The 18,142-nt window shown below is 37.4% G+C and overlaps 1 protein-coding gene across 10 annotated transcripts in view; it reads left to right on the plus strand.

Annotated features, from left to right (window-relative positions):
- Window positions 1-18,142, plus strand: part of GDPD4 (glycerophosphodiester phosphodiesterase domain containing 4) — a 196,534-nt gene that overhangs the window by 23,439 nt on the left and 154,953 nt on the right. The gene's annotated exons all lie outside the window — the stretch shown is intronic.

Genomic DNA, 18,142 nt, shown 5'->3' on the forward strand with positions numbered 1-18,142 from the left:
AAATCTGGCTCAGTGGGAAGCTTTCTCTGTTTTTCCAGTATCCCCAGTATTTATTCAGATGATTCCCTGACACCTTGTTCCTCAGTCTTTTGTCTGGGTTGTTGATGCCTACACTAGTTGGTCTTCATGATCTCTGTTCACCAACCCTCATGTCTCTGCCTTACCTCTGGCCTCTGCCTCTTCCTTCTGCCCTTAGGGAGCTTCCTAGAACTCTGAACACAGTAGCAGGTCCTTCTTGGTACCCTTTCATGGCCAAACTCTTCATCCTGGACTCCTCCCAGCTCTTCCAGTTTCTCTGGCTTGATGGTTGCAAATCTTACCCATTATTTGGTATTTCGGGGAGAAAGGGGTATATGTTTGGATATGAGGCTTTTTTAAAAAATGGAATACTGATTAGTTTTACCTTTGTAGAAGTAAAATATGGTTTGTTTCAAACGCAGAAAATTAGAAAATATAAAAATTGGTTTAGTCTTATTCTTGAGTGACAGTCACTTCTTGGTATATTTTCCAACCTTTTTTTCTACGCTTATTTTTACATTATTGCGCTCATACCATACGTATATATAATTTTGTTTTGCCTTTTCACTTACAATTATATTTTGACTAATTATTAAAAATTGAAAATTAAAAAAATTTTTTTAATGTTAATTTATTTTTGAGACAGAGAGAGAGACAGAGTATGAGCGGGGGAGGGGCAGAGAGAGAGGGAGACACAGAATCTGAAACAGGCTCCAGGCTCCGAGCTGTCAGCACAGAGCCCGACGCGGGGCTTGAATTCACTGACCGTGAGATCATGACCTGAGCCGAAGTCGGAAGCTCAACCGACTGAGCCACCCACGTGCCCCAAAAACAATATCATTTAAGATGATTTTAAAATATTTCATGACATGAAGATGCTATAATATACTTAACCACTTTTTATTGTTGTGCATTAGGAGTGTTTCCAATTTTCTTGTTTTTTATAAAATAAGAGTGCAGAGAAAGCTTTGTATTCTGACTTAGATCTTAGAATAGAGTCCCACAAGCAGCATTACTAAGTCAAGAAGAATAGACACTTGTAAAATTCATTATGCCTATTGCTGAAGTACTTTCTCAAAAGGTGGTAGTGATTGTTATTCACAACAGAAGTATATGAGAGTTTCTATTTTAACCTGTCATTGACCGCACTAGCTATTCTTATTTTGAATAATTTCTATTAATTTTCTATATAGAATTTGTTTTGTTTTAATTTAATCATTGATTAAGTGTTAAAACTAGTTTAATTTATATTCTTTTTAGTTTTCTTCCCTTGCCTATTATCTCGTGGGATCTTTAGTGAGTTTTCTTATCAGTTTACATGCTGTCTTTATTTATGGATCAGTTCTAAGTTATTAAAAAGCACTTGGAATACAAAAATGTTTCATTTCTTGTATTTAGAAAATTTTCCCCAGTTAAAAAATTTTTTTAATGAGATATAATTGACATATAACATTTTATTAGTTTCAGATGTACAATATTATGATTTGATGTTTGTATATATGCAAAATGACCACCATATTAAATTTAGTTAACATACATCGTTTAACCCATCGTTAAAAATTCTAGTTTGAATTTAAACTAGCTTAAATTAAAAAATTTTTTTGTAATGGAAACATTTAAGATATAGTCTCTTAATAACTTTCAAATATATAATATAGTATCATTAATTACAGTCACTATGCTGTACATTACATCAAGACTTTATATATATAACTGGAAGTTTGCACCTTTTTGTCCACCTTCACCCCCTGTCTCTGGAAATCACCAATCTGTTTTCTGTATCTGTACATTTAGTTTAGGATTTGTTGTTGTTGTTGTTAAGATTTCATATAAATGAGAACATATGGTATTTGTCTTTCTCTGTCTGACTTATTCACTTAGCATAATGCCCTCAAGGACCATCCAGGTTGTCACAATGACAAGGTTTCCTCTTTTTTTATGGCTAAATAATATCTATCTGTCTGTCTGTCTGTACACACACACACACACACACACACACACACACACACCACATATTCTTTCTCCATTCATCCACCAGTAGACACTTAGATTGTTTCCATGTCTTGGCTATTGTAAATAACACTGCAATGAATATGGGGGTTATATATCTTTTCAAGTTAGTGTTTTCACTTCTTTTGGATAAATACCCAGGAGTGGAATCACTGGATCATATGGTAGCTCTATTCTTAATTTTTAAAAAAAAATTAATGTTTTTTTAAATTTATTTTTGAGAGAGAGAGAGAGAGAGAGAGACAGAGTGCAAGTGGGGGAAGGGAAGAGAGAGAGGGAGACAGAATCTGAAGCAGGCTCCAGGCTCTCAGCTGTTAGCACAGAGCCCAGTGTGGGGCTTGAACTTGAGAACTGTGAGATCATGACCAGAGCCAAAGTCAGACACTTAACTGACTGAGCCACCCAGGTGGCTCTCTATTCTTAATTTTTTGAGGAACCTTCATACTGTTTTCCACAGTTAACTGTACCAATTTATATCCCCACCAACAGTACACAAGGTTCTCCTTTCTCTACATCCTCACCAACACTTTTTTTTGAGGTATAATTGATGCTCAACATTATATTAGTTTTAGATGTACAGTTATTTCATATTTGTAGATCTTGCAAAATGATCACCACATAAGTCTAGTTAACATCTGTCATAGTTGCAAATATTTTTTTCTTATGATGAGAACTTTTAAGATTTACTCTCTTAGCAATTGTCAAATGTACAATACAGTATTATTAACTATAGTTACCATGCTGTATATCCCCATGACTTATTTATTTTATAACTGGAATTTGTACCCCTTGACTCCCTTCACCCATTTTGCCTACCTACCATGCTCTGCCTCTGGCAGCCACCAATCTGTTCTTTGTATGTATGAGGCTGGTTTTTGTTTTGTTTTGTTTTGTTTTGTTTTTAGATTACACATATAAATGAGACCATATAGTATTCATCTTTCTGTGACTTACTTCACTTAGCATAAATACCCTCAAGGTCTATCCATGTTGTTGCAAGTAGCAAGATTTTATTCTTTTTTAATGGGTGAATAATACTCCATTGTATATACATATACCACATTTTTCTTTATTAATACGTTGATGGACACTTAGGTTGTTTTCATATTTGGCTATTATGAATAATGCTGCATTGCACGTGGGGGTGCATATATCTTCTTGACTTAGTGTTTTTATTTTCTTTGGATAAATACCCCAAAGTGGAATTGGTAGGTCATATGGTTAGTTTCATTTAAAATTTTTTGAGGAACCTCCATACTGTTTTCTATAGTGGCTGCACCAGTTTACATTCATACCAACAGTGCACAAAGGTTCCCCTTTCTCCACATCCTCACTAACATTTGTTATTTCTTGGCTTCTTGGTAATAGCCATTCTAACAGTTGTCAAGTGATAGCTCATTGTGGTTTTGATTGCATTTCCCTGATGATTAGTGGTGTAGTTTTGGCCTGAATGTCTTCTTTGGAAAAATGTCTGTTCAGATCCTCTGCCCATTTTTAAACTGGGTTGTTTATTTGCTATTGAGTTGTAGGAGTTCTTTAAATATTTTGGGTATTAACTGCTTAATCAGATGTATGATTTGCAAATATTTTCTTTCTTTTGGTAGGTTGCCTTTTCATTTTGTTGATGGTTTCCTTTGCTGTGCAGAAGCTTTTTAGTTTGATGTAGTCCCACTTGTTTATTTTTAAAATCTTTTAGGCCCGTTTTTACTTTGACTTATTTTTAAAGTTCTTGTGCTTTTAGTTTATCTTTCTGTCTTCTGCCTTCCTCTTTTTTTAAAAAATATAATTTAACACCCAGTGCTCATCCCAACAAGTGTCCTCCTCAGTGCCCATCACCCACTTTTCCCTCTCCCCCACCCTCCATCAACCCTCAGTTTGTTTTCATTATCCAACAGTCTCTTATGGTTTGCCTCCCTCCCTCTCTGTAACTTTTTTTCCCCTTTCCCCTCCCCCATGGTCTTCTGTTAAGTTTCTCAAGATCCACATATGAGTGAAAACATATGATGTCTGTCTTTCTCTGACTGACTTATTTCACTTAGCATAATACTCTCCAGTTCCATCCATGTTGCTGCAAATGGCCAGATTTCATTCTTTGTCATTGCCAAGTAGTATTCCATTGTATGTATAAACCACATCTTCTTTATCCATTCATCAGTTGATGGACATTTAGGCTGTTTCCATAATTTGGCTGTTGTTGAAAGTGCTGCCATAAACATTGGGGTACATGTGCCTATGTATCAGCACTCATGCCTTCCTCTTCCCTACCTGCTCTCTCTCTCATGAGTACCAGTGTGATATCATATTTTAGTTTGATTTTTTGGACTTTATTTGGAAAATTATTAGAAAATGATTATAGATTCACAGGAAGTTGAAAAGAAAATACAAGGAGGTCCCATGCAACATTTACCTAGCTTCACCCAGTATTAACATCTTGTAAAACTATTATATAATATTAAAACCAGAAAATTGACAATCAGATGGAGCTTATTCAGATTTCGTTTGGATTGACTTTTAAAATAACCAATTACATTTGATAAGCATCAGTTATGATCACAATAAAGGTTGAAATTTACCTCATGCATGTATTTTAGCATGGGTCTGTGTATGAATTTGTGTGTATTCATTCTTTGTGCATGTGCACATATGTGCTTCTATGTGTGCGCGCGCGCGCGTGTGTGTGTGTGTGTGTGCGTGAGAGAGAGAGAGCGAGCAAGCAAACTCTGGCTGTACCCATTTCATGAGACTGTTTTGAGGGGCAAATGGGAGAATCTCATGTAAATACTGTTCATAAACTGTAAAATAATAAAGAAAAAGTATTGTAGTAGACTTCTAATCTTTCTCTTAGGGAAAAAGTTTCACTAGTAGTGTACACAGAGAGTAGGTGGAGCCTACTTACCCATAAAAGGAGGGGTATGTGTGGGGGGTTAGTATCTAGTAGTCTCAGCAGAATCCCATTTAAAGATGTAGACTCACAGAGTCAGAAGGGACCTTGGGGCCAACTGTTCCAGTTCTCTACATGGCAAACATATTTTTAAATAATCTTTCCAGGTGGTCTTCTAATTTCTGATTAAAACTTCAAGTGGTGGGCACGTACAGTTTTATGTTTCAGTCTTTCCCTATTTATAGAGCTCTAAGTTTTTAAGAGCTCTTTATTATAATAAGCTGAAACCTGCCTTCCCTGTGACTTTTACTCACTGGTCTTGGTTCTGCCATCTAGCACCTCATACAGTGAAGGACAACTGAAGACAGCCATCATTCCCCTAAATATTCTCTTCTCTATCCTAAACAACTCAAGCATTTCTTTAGCATATTCATCGTATATGAGATGTTCATCTCTGGATGAGCTTATTCTTCACAAGAATGGAACCAGGATTGGAGCACAGTGGGATGTAAACTGGACCAATCCTCTTCCATGCCTATATACAATTTTGCATTAATAGCCCCTACATTCATATTAACATATTTCCCTCCATCTTGTCCCATATTCCTCTTTTGTTCTATCCACTGGGTTTTGTTTTTTTTTTGGTTTGTTTTATCGATGTATAGTTGACACACATTAGTTTCAAGTGTACAATATAGTGACTTGACAATTCTGTATGATGTGCTCACTGCAAGTATAGCTACCATCTGTCACCATATGATGCTATTACAATACCATTGACTGTATTCCCTTTGCTATAACTTCTATGCACCTTAAAAGGTACCTGCTGATCTCTATGTCCTCTTTGGAAAAATGTCTGTTTAGATCCTCTGCCCATTTATAATTGGATTATTTATTTGCTTTTGAATTGTATGAGTTCTTTGTGTGTACTGGATATTAACTCCTTAATCAGGTATATGTTTTGCAAATATTTTCTCCCTTTCAATAGGTTGCCTTTTTATTTTGATGAAAGTGAAATCTGGAGAATGGCTTCCTTTGCTGGGCAGAAGCTTTTTCGTTTGATGTAGTCCCACTTGCTTGTTTTGTTGCCTTTGTTTTTGGTGTCAAATCCAAAAAATCATCACCGAGATGGATGTCAAGGAGCTTACTGCTTATGTTTTATTCTAGGAGTTTTATGATTTCAAGTTTTATATTAAAATCTTTAATAATCCATTTGAGTTGATCTTTGTGTATGGTATAGCAGAGTGGTCCAGTTTTATTCTTTGCCATGTGGCTGTCCAGTTTTCCCAACACTGCTCATTGAAGAGACTGCTCTTTTCCCATTGTACATTCTTGGTTTTTGGCTTCTTTGCCATAAATTAATTGACCTTATTACATGGTTTTATTTCTGGGCTCTTTATTCTGTTCCACTGATCTATGTGTCTATTTTTCAATGCCAAAACCATACTGTTTTGATTACTGTGGCTGTGTAATACAGTTTGAAATCAAGGAGTGTCATGCCTCCAGCTTTGTTCTTTCTCCAGATTGCTCTGGCTATTGAAGGTCTTTTGTGGTTCCTTAAAAATTTTAGGATTGTTTTCTATGAAAAATGCCTTTGAAATTTTGATAGGGATTGAACAATCTGTAGATGACTTTGGGTAATATGGAAATTTTAATAACATTCTTCCAATCATAAACATGAGATATCTTTCCATTTATTTGTGTCTTCACTTTCTTTCCTCAGTGTCTTATCTTTTTCAGTACGTAGACCTTCACCTCCTTGGTTAAATTTATTCCTAAGTATGTTATTGTTGATACTAATGTAAATAGGATTTTTTCCTTATTTCTTTTTCAGATAACTCATTATTAGTGTACAGTAATGCCATTAATTTTTGTGTGGTGATTTTGTATTTGTTAATTTGTTAATTATATTTAACTGTTTTTTGGTGGAGTCTAGGATTCTCTGTATATAAAATTATGTAATCTGCAAGTAGACACAGTCGTACTTCTTCCTTTCTGATTCTGATGCCTTTTATTTCTTTTCTTGCCTGATTGCTCTGGCCAGGACTTCCAGTACTATGTTGAATAGGAGTAGTGAGAGTGTGCACTCTTGTCTTGTTCTTGATCTTCGAGGAAAAGCTTTCGACCTTTCACAGTTGAGTGAGATACTCACTATGGGCTTGTCATATGTGTCCTTTATTATATGGAAGTATATTCTTCCTATATTTTATTTGTTGAGAGTTTTTTTTTCTTTTCAAGTTTTAAATTCCAGTTAGCATACAGTGTAAATTTAGTTTCAGGTGTAGAATTTAGTGATTTAATACTTCCATACAATGGCGCTCATCACAAGTACCCTCCTTAATCCCTACCACCTATTTAATCCATTCCCCTCCCCCTCCTCCCTGGTAACCATCGGTTTATTTTCTATAGTTAAGAGTTTGTTTCTCTGTTTTCCCACTGAGAATTTTTATCATGAGAATATTTATCATGAGTAGGTGTTGAATTTTGTTAAGTGCTCTTTTTTTCATCTATGGAGATGATCATATGATTTTTGTCTTTCATCCTATTAATGTAATGTATCACATTTATTGATTTGTATATGTTGAACCATCCTTGCATCACTGGGATGAATCTCACTTGATCATGGTATATGATCTTTTTAATGTGCTATTGAATTTGGCTTGCTAATATTTTGTTTAAAATTTTTTTTAATTTTAATGTTTATTTTAGAGAGAAAGAGCACAAGTGAGGAAGGGGCAGAGAGAGAGGGACACACAGAATCTGAAGCAGGTTCCAGGTTCCGAGCTGTTCGACATGGGGCTCAAACCCACGGACTGTGAGATCACGACCTGAGCTGATGTCGGAGGCTCAACCGACTGAGCCACCCAGGCGACCCATGGCTTGCTAATATTTTGTTATGAATTTTTGCATCTATATTCATCAGGAATATCAGCCTGTAGTTTTCTTGTAGTGCCCTTATCTGGCTTTGATATCAGGGTAATTCTGGCTTTGTAAAATGAGTTTGGGAGTGTTTTCCCTCTTCAGTTTTGGGAAGAGTTTGAGAAGGATCAGTATTAATTCTTTAAATATTTGGTAAAATTCACTAGGGGAGCAGTCTTGGTCCCAAGATTTTCTTTGTTGGAAGGTTTTTTATTACTAATACAGTCTCCTCATTCAATATCGATCTGTTCAGATTTTCTATTTCTTCATGATTCATTTTGGTAGATTGTATGTTTCTAGGAATTTATCCATTTCTTCTAGTCTGTCTAGTTTGTTGACATATAGTTGTTCGTAGCAGTCTCTTACAGTCATTTTCATTTCTGTGGTATTGATTGGAATGTCTCCCTTTTCATTATAATTTTATTTATTTGGGTCCTCGCTTTCTTCCTTGGTTAGTCTCGCTAAAGGTTTGTTGATTTTACCTTTTCAAAGATTCAACTTTTAGCTTTGTTCATCTTTTCTGTTGTTTGCCTGCTCTCAGTTTTATTCATTTACCAAATAAATTGTCCCTTGAATGAAGAGAAGGCCTTGCAGAAGGACCTTGCTACATGACCAAAAGTATTTCTTCCTTCTGTCCATCTTCTTCCTAGTTTTTCCCCCAAAGACTCTCTGGCCATTTACCAAGGTGGTTGTGCATTGGGGTTGTACTTTCGGGGAATTAATGGACACTGACACTGAACTGACATGAATTTCTGGAGCTGTAAAAACACCACTGTGATTCACTAGTCAGAATAAGGCTTTCTTTTTTGGATGATAGGTAACAGATGGCAATTGGATCAGGTCCATTTATTTATTTATTTACATCCAAGTTTGTTAGCATATAGTGCTATAATGATTTCAGGAGTAGATTCCAATGATTCATCCCTAGGTATAACACCCAGTGCTTATCCCAACAAGTGTCCTTCCTAGTGCCCCTTGCCCATTTAGCCCACCCCCCACCCACAACCCCTCCAGCAACCCTCAGTTTGTTCTCTGTATTTAATTCTCTTATATTTTGTCTCCCTCCTTGTTTTTATATTATTTTTGCATCCCTTCCCTTATGTTCATCTGTTTTGTATCTTAAATTCCACATGAGTGAAGTCATATGATATATGTCTTCCTCTGACTAATTTCACTTGGCATAATGCCCTCTAGTTCCATCCATGTAGTTGCAAATGGCAAGATTTCATTCCTTTTGATTCTCAAGTAATACTCCATGGCGTGTGTGTGTGTGTGTATACATATATATATATATATATATATATATATATATATACACACACATATATATATACACGTGTATATATATATGTGTGTATATATATATATATATATATATATATATATATATATATATATATATGCATATGCCACATCTTCTTTATCCATTCATCCATTGATGGACATTTGGGGTCTTTCCATACTTTAGCTATTATCCATAGCACTGCTATAAACATTGGGGTGCATGTGCCCCTTTGAAACAGCACACCTATATCCCTTGAATAATTACCTAGTAGTGCAATTGCTGGGTTGTAGGGTAGTTCTGTTTTTAATTTTTTGAGGAACCTCCATACTGTTTTCCAGACTGGCTGTACCAGTTTGCATTTCCACCAGCAGTGCAAAAGAGATCCTCTTTATCCGCATCCTCGCCAACATCTGTTGTTGCCTGAGTTGTTAATGTTAGCCATTCTGACTGGTGTGAGGTGGTATCTCATTGTGGTTTTGATTTGTATTTCCCTGATGATGAGTGATGTTGAGCATTTTTTCATGTGTCTGTTGACCATCTGGATGTCTTCTTTGGAGATGTGTCTATGCATGTCTTTTGCCCATTTCTTCACTGGATTATTTGTATTTTGGGTGTTGAGTTTGATACGTTCTTTATAGATTTTGGATACTAACCCTTTATCTGATGTGTCATTTGCAAATATCTTCTCCCGTTCTGTTGGTTGCCTTTTAGTTTTGCTGATTATTTCCCTTGCTGTGCAGAATCTTTTTATTTTGATGAGGTCCCAACAGTTCATTTTTGCTTTTGTTTCCCTTGCCTCCAGAGACATGTTGAGTAAGAAGTTGCTGAGGCCAAGGTCAAAGAGGTTTTTCCTGCTTTCTCCTCGAAGATTTTGATGGCTTCCTCTCTTACATTTAGGTCTTTCATCCATTTTGAATTTATTTTTGTGTGTGGTATAAGAAAGTGGTCCAGGTTCGTTCTTCTGCATGTCGCTGTCCAGTTTTTCTAGCACCACTTGCTGAAGAGACTTTTATTCCATTGGATATTCTTTCCTGCTTTGTCAAAGATCAGTTGGTCATACACTTGTGGGTCTACTTTTGGGTTCTCTATTCTGTTCCATTGATCTGAGTGTCTGTTTTTGTGTCAGTACCAGACTGTCTTGATGATTACAGCTTTGTAATACAGCTTGAAGCCCAGGATTATGATGCCTCCAGCTTTGGTTGGTTTTCTTTTTCAGGATTGCTTTGGCTATTCGGGGTCTTTTGGTATGGTCTTTTGGTGTATGGTTCCATACACATTTTAGGATTGTTTGTTCTAGCTCTTTGAAGAATGCTGGTGTTATTTTGATAGGGATTGCATTGAATGTGTAGATTGCTTTGTGTAGTATCGACATTTTAACAATATTTGTTCTTCCTATCCAGGAGCATGGAATCTTTTTCCATTTTTTTGTGTCTTCTTCAATTTCTTTCATAAGCTTTCTATAGTTTTCAGTGTATATATTTTTCACCTCTGTGGTTTATTCCTAGCTATCTTACGGTTTTTGTTGCAATTGTAAATGGGATAGATTCCTTGATTTCTCCTTCTGTTGCTTCATTGTTGGTATATAGGAATGCAACTGATTTCTGTGCATTGATTTTATTTTTTGAATATACTTTATTGTCAGATTGGCTTACATATAACACCCAGTGCTCATCCCAAGTGCCCTCCTCAATGCCCATCACCCATTTTCCCCTCTCCTCCACTCCCCATCAACCCTCAGTTTGTTCTTTGTATTTAAGTTGCTTATGGTTTGCCTCCTTCCCTCTCTGTAACTATTTTTTCCCCTTACCCTCCCCCATGGTCTTCTGTTAAGTTCCTCAAGATCCACATATGAGTGAAAACATATGATATCTGTCCTTCTCTGACTGACTTATTTCACTTAGCATAATACCCTCCAGTTCCATCCACGTTGCTGCAAATGGCCAGATTTCATTCTTTCTCAATGCCAAGTAGTATTCCATTGTGTATATAAACCACTTTTTCTTTATCCATTCATCAGTTGATGCACATTTAGGCTGCTTCCATAATTTGGCTATTGTTGAAAGCACTGCTATAAACATCGGGGTATATGTGCCGCTATGCATCAGCACTCCTGTATCCCTTGGGTAAATTCCTAGTAGTTTTATTGCTGAGTCATAAGGTAGTTCATTTTTAATTTTTTGAGGAACCTCCACACTTTTCCAGAGCGGCTACTGTGCATTGATTTTAAATCCTATAACTTTGCTGAATTCATGGATCAGTTGTAGCAATTTTTTGGTAGAATCTTTTGGGTTTTCCATATAGAGTATCATGTTGTCTGCGAAGAGTGAAACTTTGACTTCCTCCTTGCTGATTTGAATGCCTTTTATTTCTTTGTGTTGTCTGATTTCTGAGGCTAAACTTCCAATACTATGTTGAAGAACAGTGGCGAGAGTGGACATCCCTGTCATGTTCCTTTTCTTAGGGGTAAAGCTCTTCAGTTTTTCCGCATTGAGGATGATATTAGTGGTGGGTCTTTCATATATGGCTTTTATGGTCTTGAGGTATGATCCTGCTATCCCTACATTCTTAAAGGCTTTTATCAAGAAAGGATGCTATATTTTGTCAGATGCTTTCTCTGCATCTGTGGAGAAGATCATTTGGTTCTTGTCCTTTCTTTTATTGATGTGATGAATCACGTTAATTATTTTGCGGATATTGAACCAGCCCTGCATCCCAGGTATAAATCCCACTTGGTAATGGTGAATAGTTCTTTTAAGGTATTTTTGGATCTGGTCAGCTAGTATCTTGTTGAGGACTTTTGCATCCATGTTCATCAGGGAAATTGGTCTGTAGTTCTCCTTTTTTAGTGGGGTCTTTGGTTTTGGAATCAAGGTAATGCTGGCTTCATAAAATGAATTTGGAAGTTTTCCTTCCATTTCTATTTTTTGGAACAGCTTCAAAAGAACGGGTGTTAACTATTCTTTAAATGTTTTGTAGAATTCCCCTGAAAAGCCATCCAGCTCTGGACTCGTTTTTTGGCAGATTTTTGATTACTAATTCGATTTCTTTACTAGTTGTGGGTCTGTTCAGATTTTCTGTTTGCTCCTGTTTCAGTTTTTGTAGTTTATATGTTTCTAGGAATTTGTCCATTTCTTCCAGATTGCCCATTTTATTGGCATATAATTGTTCATTCTCTTATTGTTTGTGTTTCTGCTGTGTTGGTTGTGATCTCTCCTCTTTCATTCTTGATTTTATTTGGGTCCTTTCCTTTTCCTTTTTGAGCAAGCTGGCCAGGTGTTTGTCAATTTTGTTAATTTTTTCAAAGAACCAGCTCCTGGTTTCATTGATCTGTTCTGGGTTTTTTTTGTTTTTTGTTTTTGGGTTTTTTTTGTTTTTTTGTTTTTTTTTTTTTTGGTTTCGATAGCATAGATTTCTGCCCTAATCTTTATTATTTCCCATCCTCTGCTTGTTTTGGGTTTTATTTGCTGTTCTTTTCCCAGCTCTGCAAGGTGTAAGGTTAGGTTGTGTATCTGAGACCTTTCTTCCTTCTTTAGGAAGGTCTGGATTGCTATATACTTCCCTCTTAACGGCTGCCTTTGCTGCGTCCCAGAGGTTTTGGACTGTGGTTTTATCATTTTCATTGGCTCCCATGTACTTTTAAATTTCCTCTTTAATGTCTTGGTTAGCACATTCATTCTTTAGTAGGATTCATTCTGTAGTCTTGAAGTATTTGTTATCTTTCCAAATTGTTTCTTGTGGTTGATATCAAGTTTCATAGTGTTGTGGTCTGAAAATATGCATGGTATGATCTCACTCTTTTTGTACTTGTTGAGGGCTGATTTGTGTCCCAATATGTGGTGTATTCTGGAGAACGTTCCATGTGTACTGGAGAAGAATGTATATTCGCTGCTTTAGGATGAAATGTTCTGAATACATCTGTTAAGTCCATCCAGTCCAGTGTGTCATTCAAAGCCATTGTTTCCTTGTTGATTTTCTGTTTAGATGATCTGTCCATTGCTGTAAGTGGGGTGTTGAAGTGAGCTTCTGTATGTTTGTGATTAATTGATTTATATATTTGGGTGTCATCACATTTGGAGCATAAATGTTTACAACTATTAGATCTTCTTGGTGGCTAGATCCCTTAATTATGATATAATGCCCGTCTTCATCTCTTGTTACAGTTTTTATATTAAAATCTAGATTGTCTGATATAAGTATGGCTACTCCAGCTTTCTTTTGGTGACTATTAGCATGATAGATGGTTTTCCATCCCCTTACTTTCAATCTGAAGGTGTCTTTAGGTCTAAAATGGGTCTCTTATAAACAGCATATAGATGTATCTTGTTTTCTTATCCATTCTGTTACCCTATGTCTTTTGATTGATCTTTAATCCATTGACATTTAAAGCGAGTACTGACAGATACAAATTTTTTGACCTTATGTTGCCTGTAGAGTTGGAGTTTCTGGTGGTGTTCTCTGGTCCTTTCTGGTCTTTGTTGCTTTTGGTCTTTTTTTTTTTTTTTTCATCTTTTCTCCCCTCAGAGAATCCCCCTCAAAATTTCTTGGTTTTTGGTCATGGCCTGGTTTAGTGGTCATGAACTCCTTTAGTTTTTGTTTGGAAAACTTATCATCTCTCCTATTTTGAATGACAGCCTTGCTGGTTAAAGATCTTGACTGTATATTTTTCCAGTTCAGCACATCGGATATATCCTGCCACTCCATTCTGGCCTGCCAAGTTTCTGTAGATAGTTCTGCTGCAAACCTGATCTGTCTTCCTTTGTAGGTTAAGGATTCTTTTTCTTTTGATGCTTTCATGATTCTTTCCTTGCCTGAGTATTTTGTGAATTTGTCTATGATATGCCTTGTTGATGGTTGGTTTTTGTTGAAACTAATGGGAGTTCTCTGTGCTTCCTGGATTTTGATTTCTGTGTCTTCCCCCAGGTTAGGAAACTTTTCTACTATGATTTGCTCACATAAACCTTCTACCCCTTTTCCTCTGTCTTCATCTTCTGGACCCCCCCTATGATTCGGATGTTATTCCTTTTTAATGAGTCACTGAGTTCTCTAATTCTTATATCATTCTCTTTTGCCTCAGTTTCCCTCTTTTTTTCTACTTCATTATTCTCCATAAGTTTGTCCTCTGTATTGATGATTCACCACTCTGCTTCATCCATCCTTGCCGCCAGGGCATCTATTCCAGATGGCAGCTCAATTATAGCATTTTTAATTTTGTCCTGACTAGATTTTACTTCTTTATTCTCTGCAGAAAGGGATTCTATGCTATTTTGAACCCCAGCTAGTATTCTTATTATCGTGATTCTAAATTCTGGTTCAGACATCTTGCTTGTACCTGTGTTGATTAAGTCCCTGGCTGTCATTCCTTTCTGTTCTTTTTTTTGGGTGAATTCCTCCATTTCATCATTTTGAAGGAAGAAAAAGAATTAATAAAATAAAAAAATTTTAAATAGAAATTAAAAACAACACAAAAAATCAAATAAAGGATGCTAATTCCTAGGTGTGTCTTGGCCTGGTTTTGAAAGAAGCTTGACAGAATAGAAATAAAAAGAAAAGAAAAGGAAAAAGAAATGGAAATGTTTGAAATTTAAGAAAATCAATACAATAAAATAGAATAAAATGAAATGATGACAGTAAAATAGAATTTAAAAAAATTTATTAAAAAGTAAAAAATAAAGTACAAAAATTAAAGAAAGATCTTTTTTATAGAAATGGAAAATAAAAATAAATTCTGTATTCAAGAATGAGAAAAGAAAAAAAATTGAGTAGATGTACCAGTGAACAGGATGAATGCAATTGAAATTACATCCACTTTCCCCTAGAAGTCAAACTATGAAGCACTTTATAGTCTGTAAACTAAGCAGGTAGAGAGATTTTGTGGTGTTCATCTAGCATGATTGGCCCAGTTGGACAGGGCTTGGTATAGCAGCTCCATTCTCCCCGAGATGTCACTGCTTAGTTTACTGGCATGGATTGTTGTGGCATGTGTAGGCGTGTATGTGCATGTGCAGGAGGGGTGAAAATGGCATCACCTAGGGGCGCCTGGGTGGCTCATTTGGTTAAGCATCCAACTTTGGCTCAGGTTATGATCTCCCAGTTTGTGGGTTTGAGCCCCGCATTGGGCTCTGTGCTGCCATCTCAGAGCCTGGAGCCTGCTTCAGATTCTGTGTCTCCCTGTCTCTCTGCCCCTCCCTCGCTCATGCTCTGTTTCTCTTTTTCTCTCTCAAAAATAAATGAACATTAAAAAAAGAAAAGAAAATGGTGTCACCCAGCTACCTAGTCTCTAGTATCAGAATTCTGTACTCTTGCTGACCAGCAATCAGCAAGAGTTTCCGTCCACTCCCCACTTCTATGCTGCACATGACCAAGCCATCAACCTGCCAGCTGGCACCTCCCTTCTGAATTTTATCTAAGATGGGGCTGTGTTTCCAAACCCTTCACTTCTGAGGGTCCTGCAGCTTTGACCTGCTCAGACCCTCTAGGGGAGGGTCTCGCTGAGCACTGGCTGGGTGCTGGCCAGCCCCCTGGTATGTTTGTGTGACTGTTGGGCTGCAGATGTCCAGAGACTGCGGCTGGGTGCTAGCCCACCCCAGAAGTTCGTGTGATCGTGTAGCAGCAGCGTTTCAGGGATTATGGTAAATCACAATACCCATCTGACACCAGACTTCACCCCTCACATCCTTGTTCCAACACCAGCAAATGTGGCTGTTTGGGGTCCGCTGGGACCTTTGCCTGTGGGGAGGCCACATAGCCTCTACCAAATGTCCTCCCAGCAGGGGAACTACCTCTCCCCGTGTGGCCTGAGGACCCCTTGGACTTCACTGCTCCTGAGGATTAGCTCTTCCCACCAGAGCTCTGCCAGGTATTGAGCTGCAGAGTTTCAAGCTCCGTGCTCTCCTGTTTATAGCATCTTAATGGAATTCAAACCGTCTCCTTCCTCCTTTCTTTTTTTGTTCAGCCCTTTGCAGTCCCTTTCTCCTTTCTTTTTTTGTTCCGTCCACTCTTTCTCTCCAGCTGCTTTTGTGTGGTGAGGGAGTGCTTTTCCTGTACTTTCCCCCCGTCTCTGTTCTTTCTCCTCAAGCAAAAGCAGCTCTCTACCCTCTGTGGCTTCTGTCTACCCCAGTTCACCTCTCCACACCACATACCTGCTGAGTTCTGTGGTTCAGGTTGTGCAGATTGTTGCATTAATCCTCAAATCAGTTTTCTAGGTTTGGAAACTATTTGCAAACCATTTGCAAGATGGTTTGGTGTTGATTTAGCTGTATTTCAGGGACAAGAGAGGGAGAAAAAAGTTCCATGCAGCTCTGCCATCTTGGCCCCTCCTCCTGGCTGAGGTCCATTTCCATAGTGGGTCTAGCACATCCCAATCCCACTCTATGGTTATTTCTCTAGTTTTGGAATGCATCGTTGGAAGAAACATACTCAGCAGCAAGCAGAATTCTCACTAAATTGTCCATTATCAAATAGAAGTTGTATATATGATTGTGCTCCCACAGGTTCTAATGTCACAAGTAAGTTTTATGGGCAGTTTTACCATTGTTACTATACCAAATTACTGAAAATTGGGTGGCCTAAAACAATATCTGTTTATTGTCTTATAGTTCTGTAGGTCATAAGTCAGTCATGCTCAGCTTAGGTACTTTGCTTAGGTACTCAGCTGGGTACTCTGCTTAGGATCTTATAATACTGAAATCAAGGTGCTAATAATACTATACCATAATACTGTAATACTGAAAGCAAGGTGCATAAATGCTGGCCTGAGCATTTATGTGTAGACTGGGTGAGAATCCACTTCTTGGTTTATTCAGTGTTGGCAGAATCCATGCATTTCTCATTGTAGGAATGAAGTGCCCTTTCTTTGGTGGTTGTCAGATGGAAGTTATTCTCACCTTCTCAAAGCCAGTGAATTCTTTAGCTTGTGACCTTCTCTATCTTCAGAACTAAGAACTGTGTGTCAGGTCCTCTCAAACTTCAGATTTCTGAGTTCTTCTTTCTCATTTCTCTTACTTCCTTTTTATGCCCTCCTCTTCTGATTTTAAGAGTTCATGTGATAACACTGAATTTACCCGGATAATCCAGGTTAATCTCCCTATTTTAAAGTCAGCTGTTTAGTCGGGGCGCCTGGGTGGCTCAGTCGGTTAAGCGTCCGACTTCGGCTCAGGTCATGATCTCGTGGTCCGTGAGTTCGAGCCCTGCGTTGGGCTCTGTGCTGACCGCTCAGAACCTGGAGCCTGTTTCAGATTCTGTGTCTCCCTCTCTCTCTGACCCTCCCCTGTTCATGCTCTGTCTCTCTCTGTCTCAAAAATAAATAAATAAATAAATAGATAAATAAATAAATAAATAAATAAAATAAAGTCAGCTGTTTAGTAACCTTAATTATGTCTGCAAAGTTCCTTTTGCCATCTAATATAACATCATCACTGGTGTGACACCAGAGGACAGAATTCATGGGGGCCAGAATTCTGCTTGCTCCTCTCTCCTTCCTTCCTTCTATATATATCTATATCTATATCTATCTATCTATATATATATATCTATATCTATATATATTTATATATAACATATATATATATATATATGTTAATAGTAGTTAACCATATATATCAGTACTTAAACTGGAGGTATAACCATCACCCTGTGGTGAGAACTCTAACCTCTCTTGGAGAGAGGATTGGTGTATTTTTGGTTCTATGAGAGATCATTGCATCATATTAGAAAGTAAGGGTAGTTAGTAGAGGTGTGTATGGATTCCAAGTTGACCATGAGTGGGCTGTGATCTTATATTATCTGGGACTGCTAAACTGAAACTACATTTCTAAGAATTCTATTGCCAGTATAGGATTGGGTTAGGATTAGGTACACGAGAAAGTTGCATAAAATTTGGATGTGGGAAGTGAATCAGCAGCCATTGTTTTATAATCTGAAGATCATTGGTGTGCCCAGGCATTATGGCTGCCTTCATGCTGGGGCATGGGGTGGTACCTTGGCCTACATACTCCCTAATCCTGCCATCTCTTTTTTAGTTTCTCTGTGTC

This window comes from Panthera leo, chromosome D1, assembly GCF_018350215.1.
Source record: "Panthera leo isolate Ple1 chromosome D1, P.leo_Ple1_pat1.1, whole genome shotgun sequence".
Classification (NCBI taxonomy): Eukaryota; Metazoa; Chordata; class Mammalia; order Carnivora; family Felidae; genus Panthera; species Panthera leo.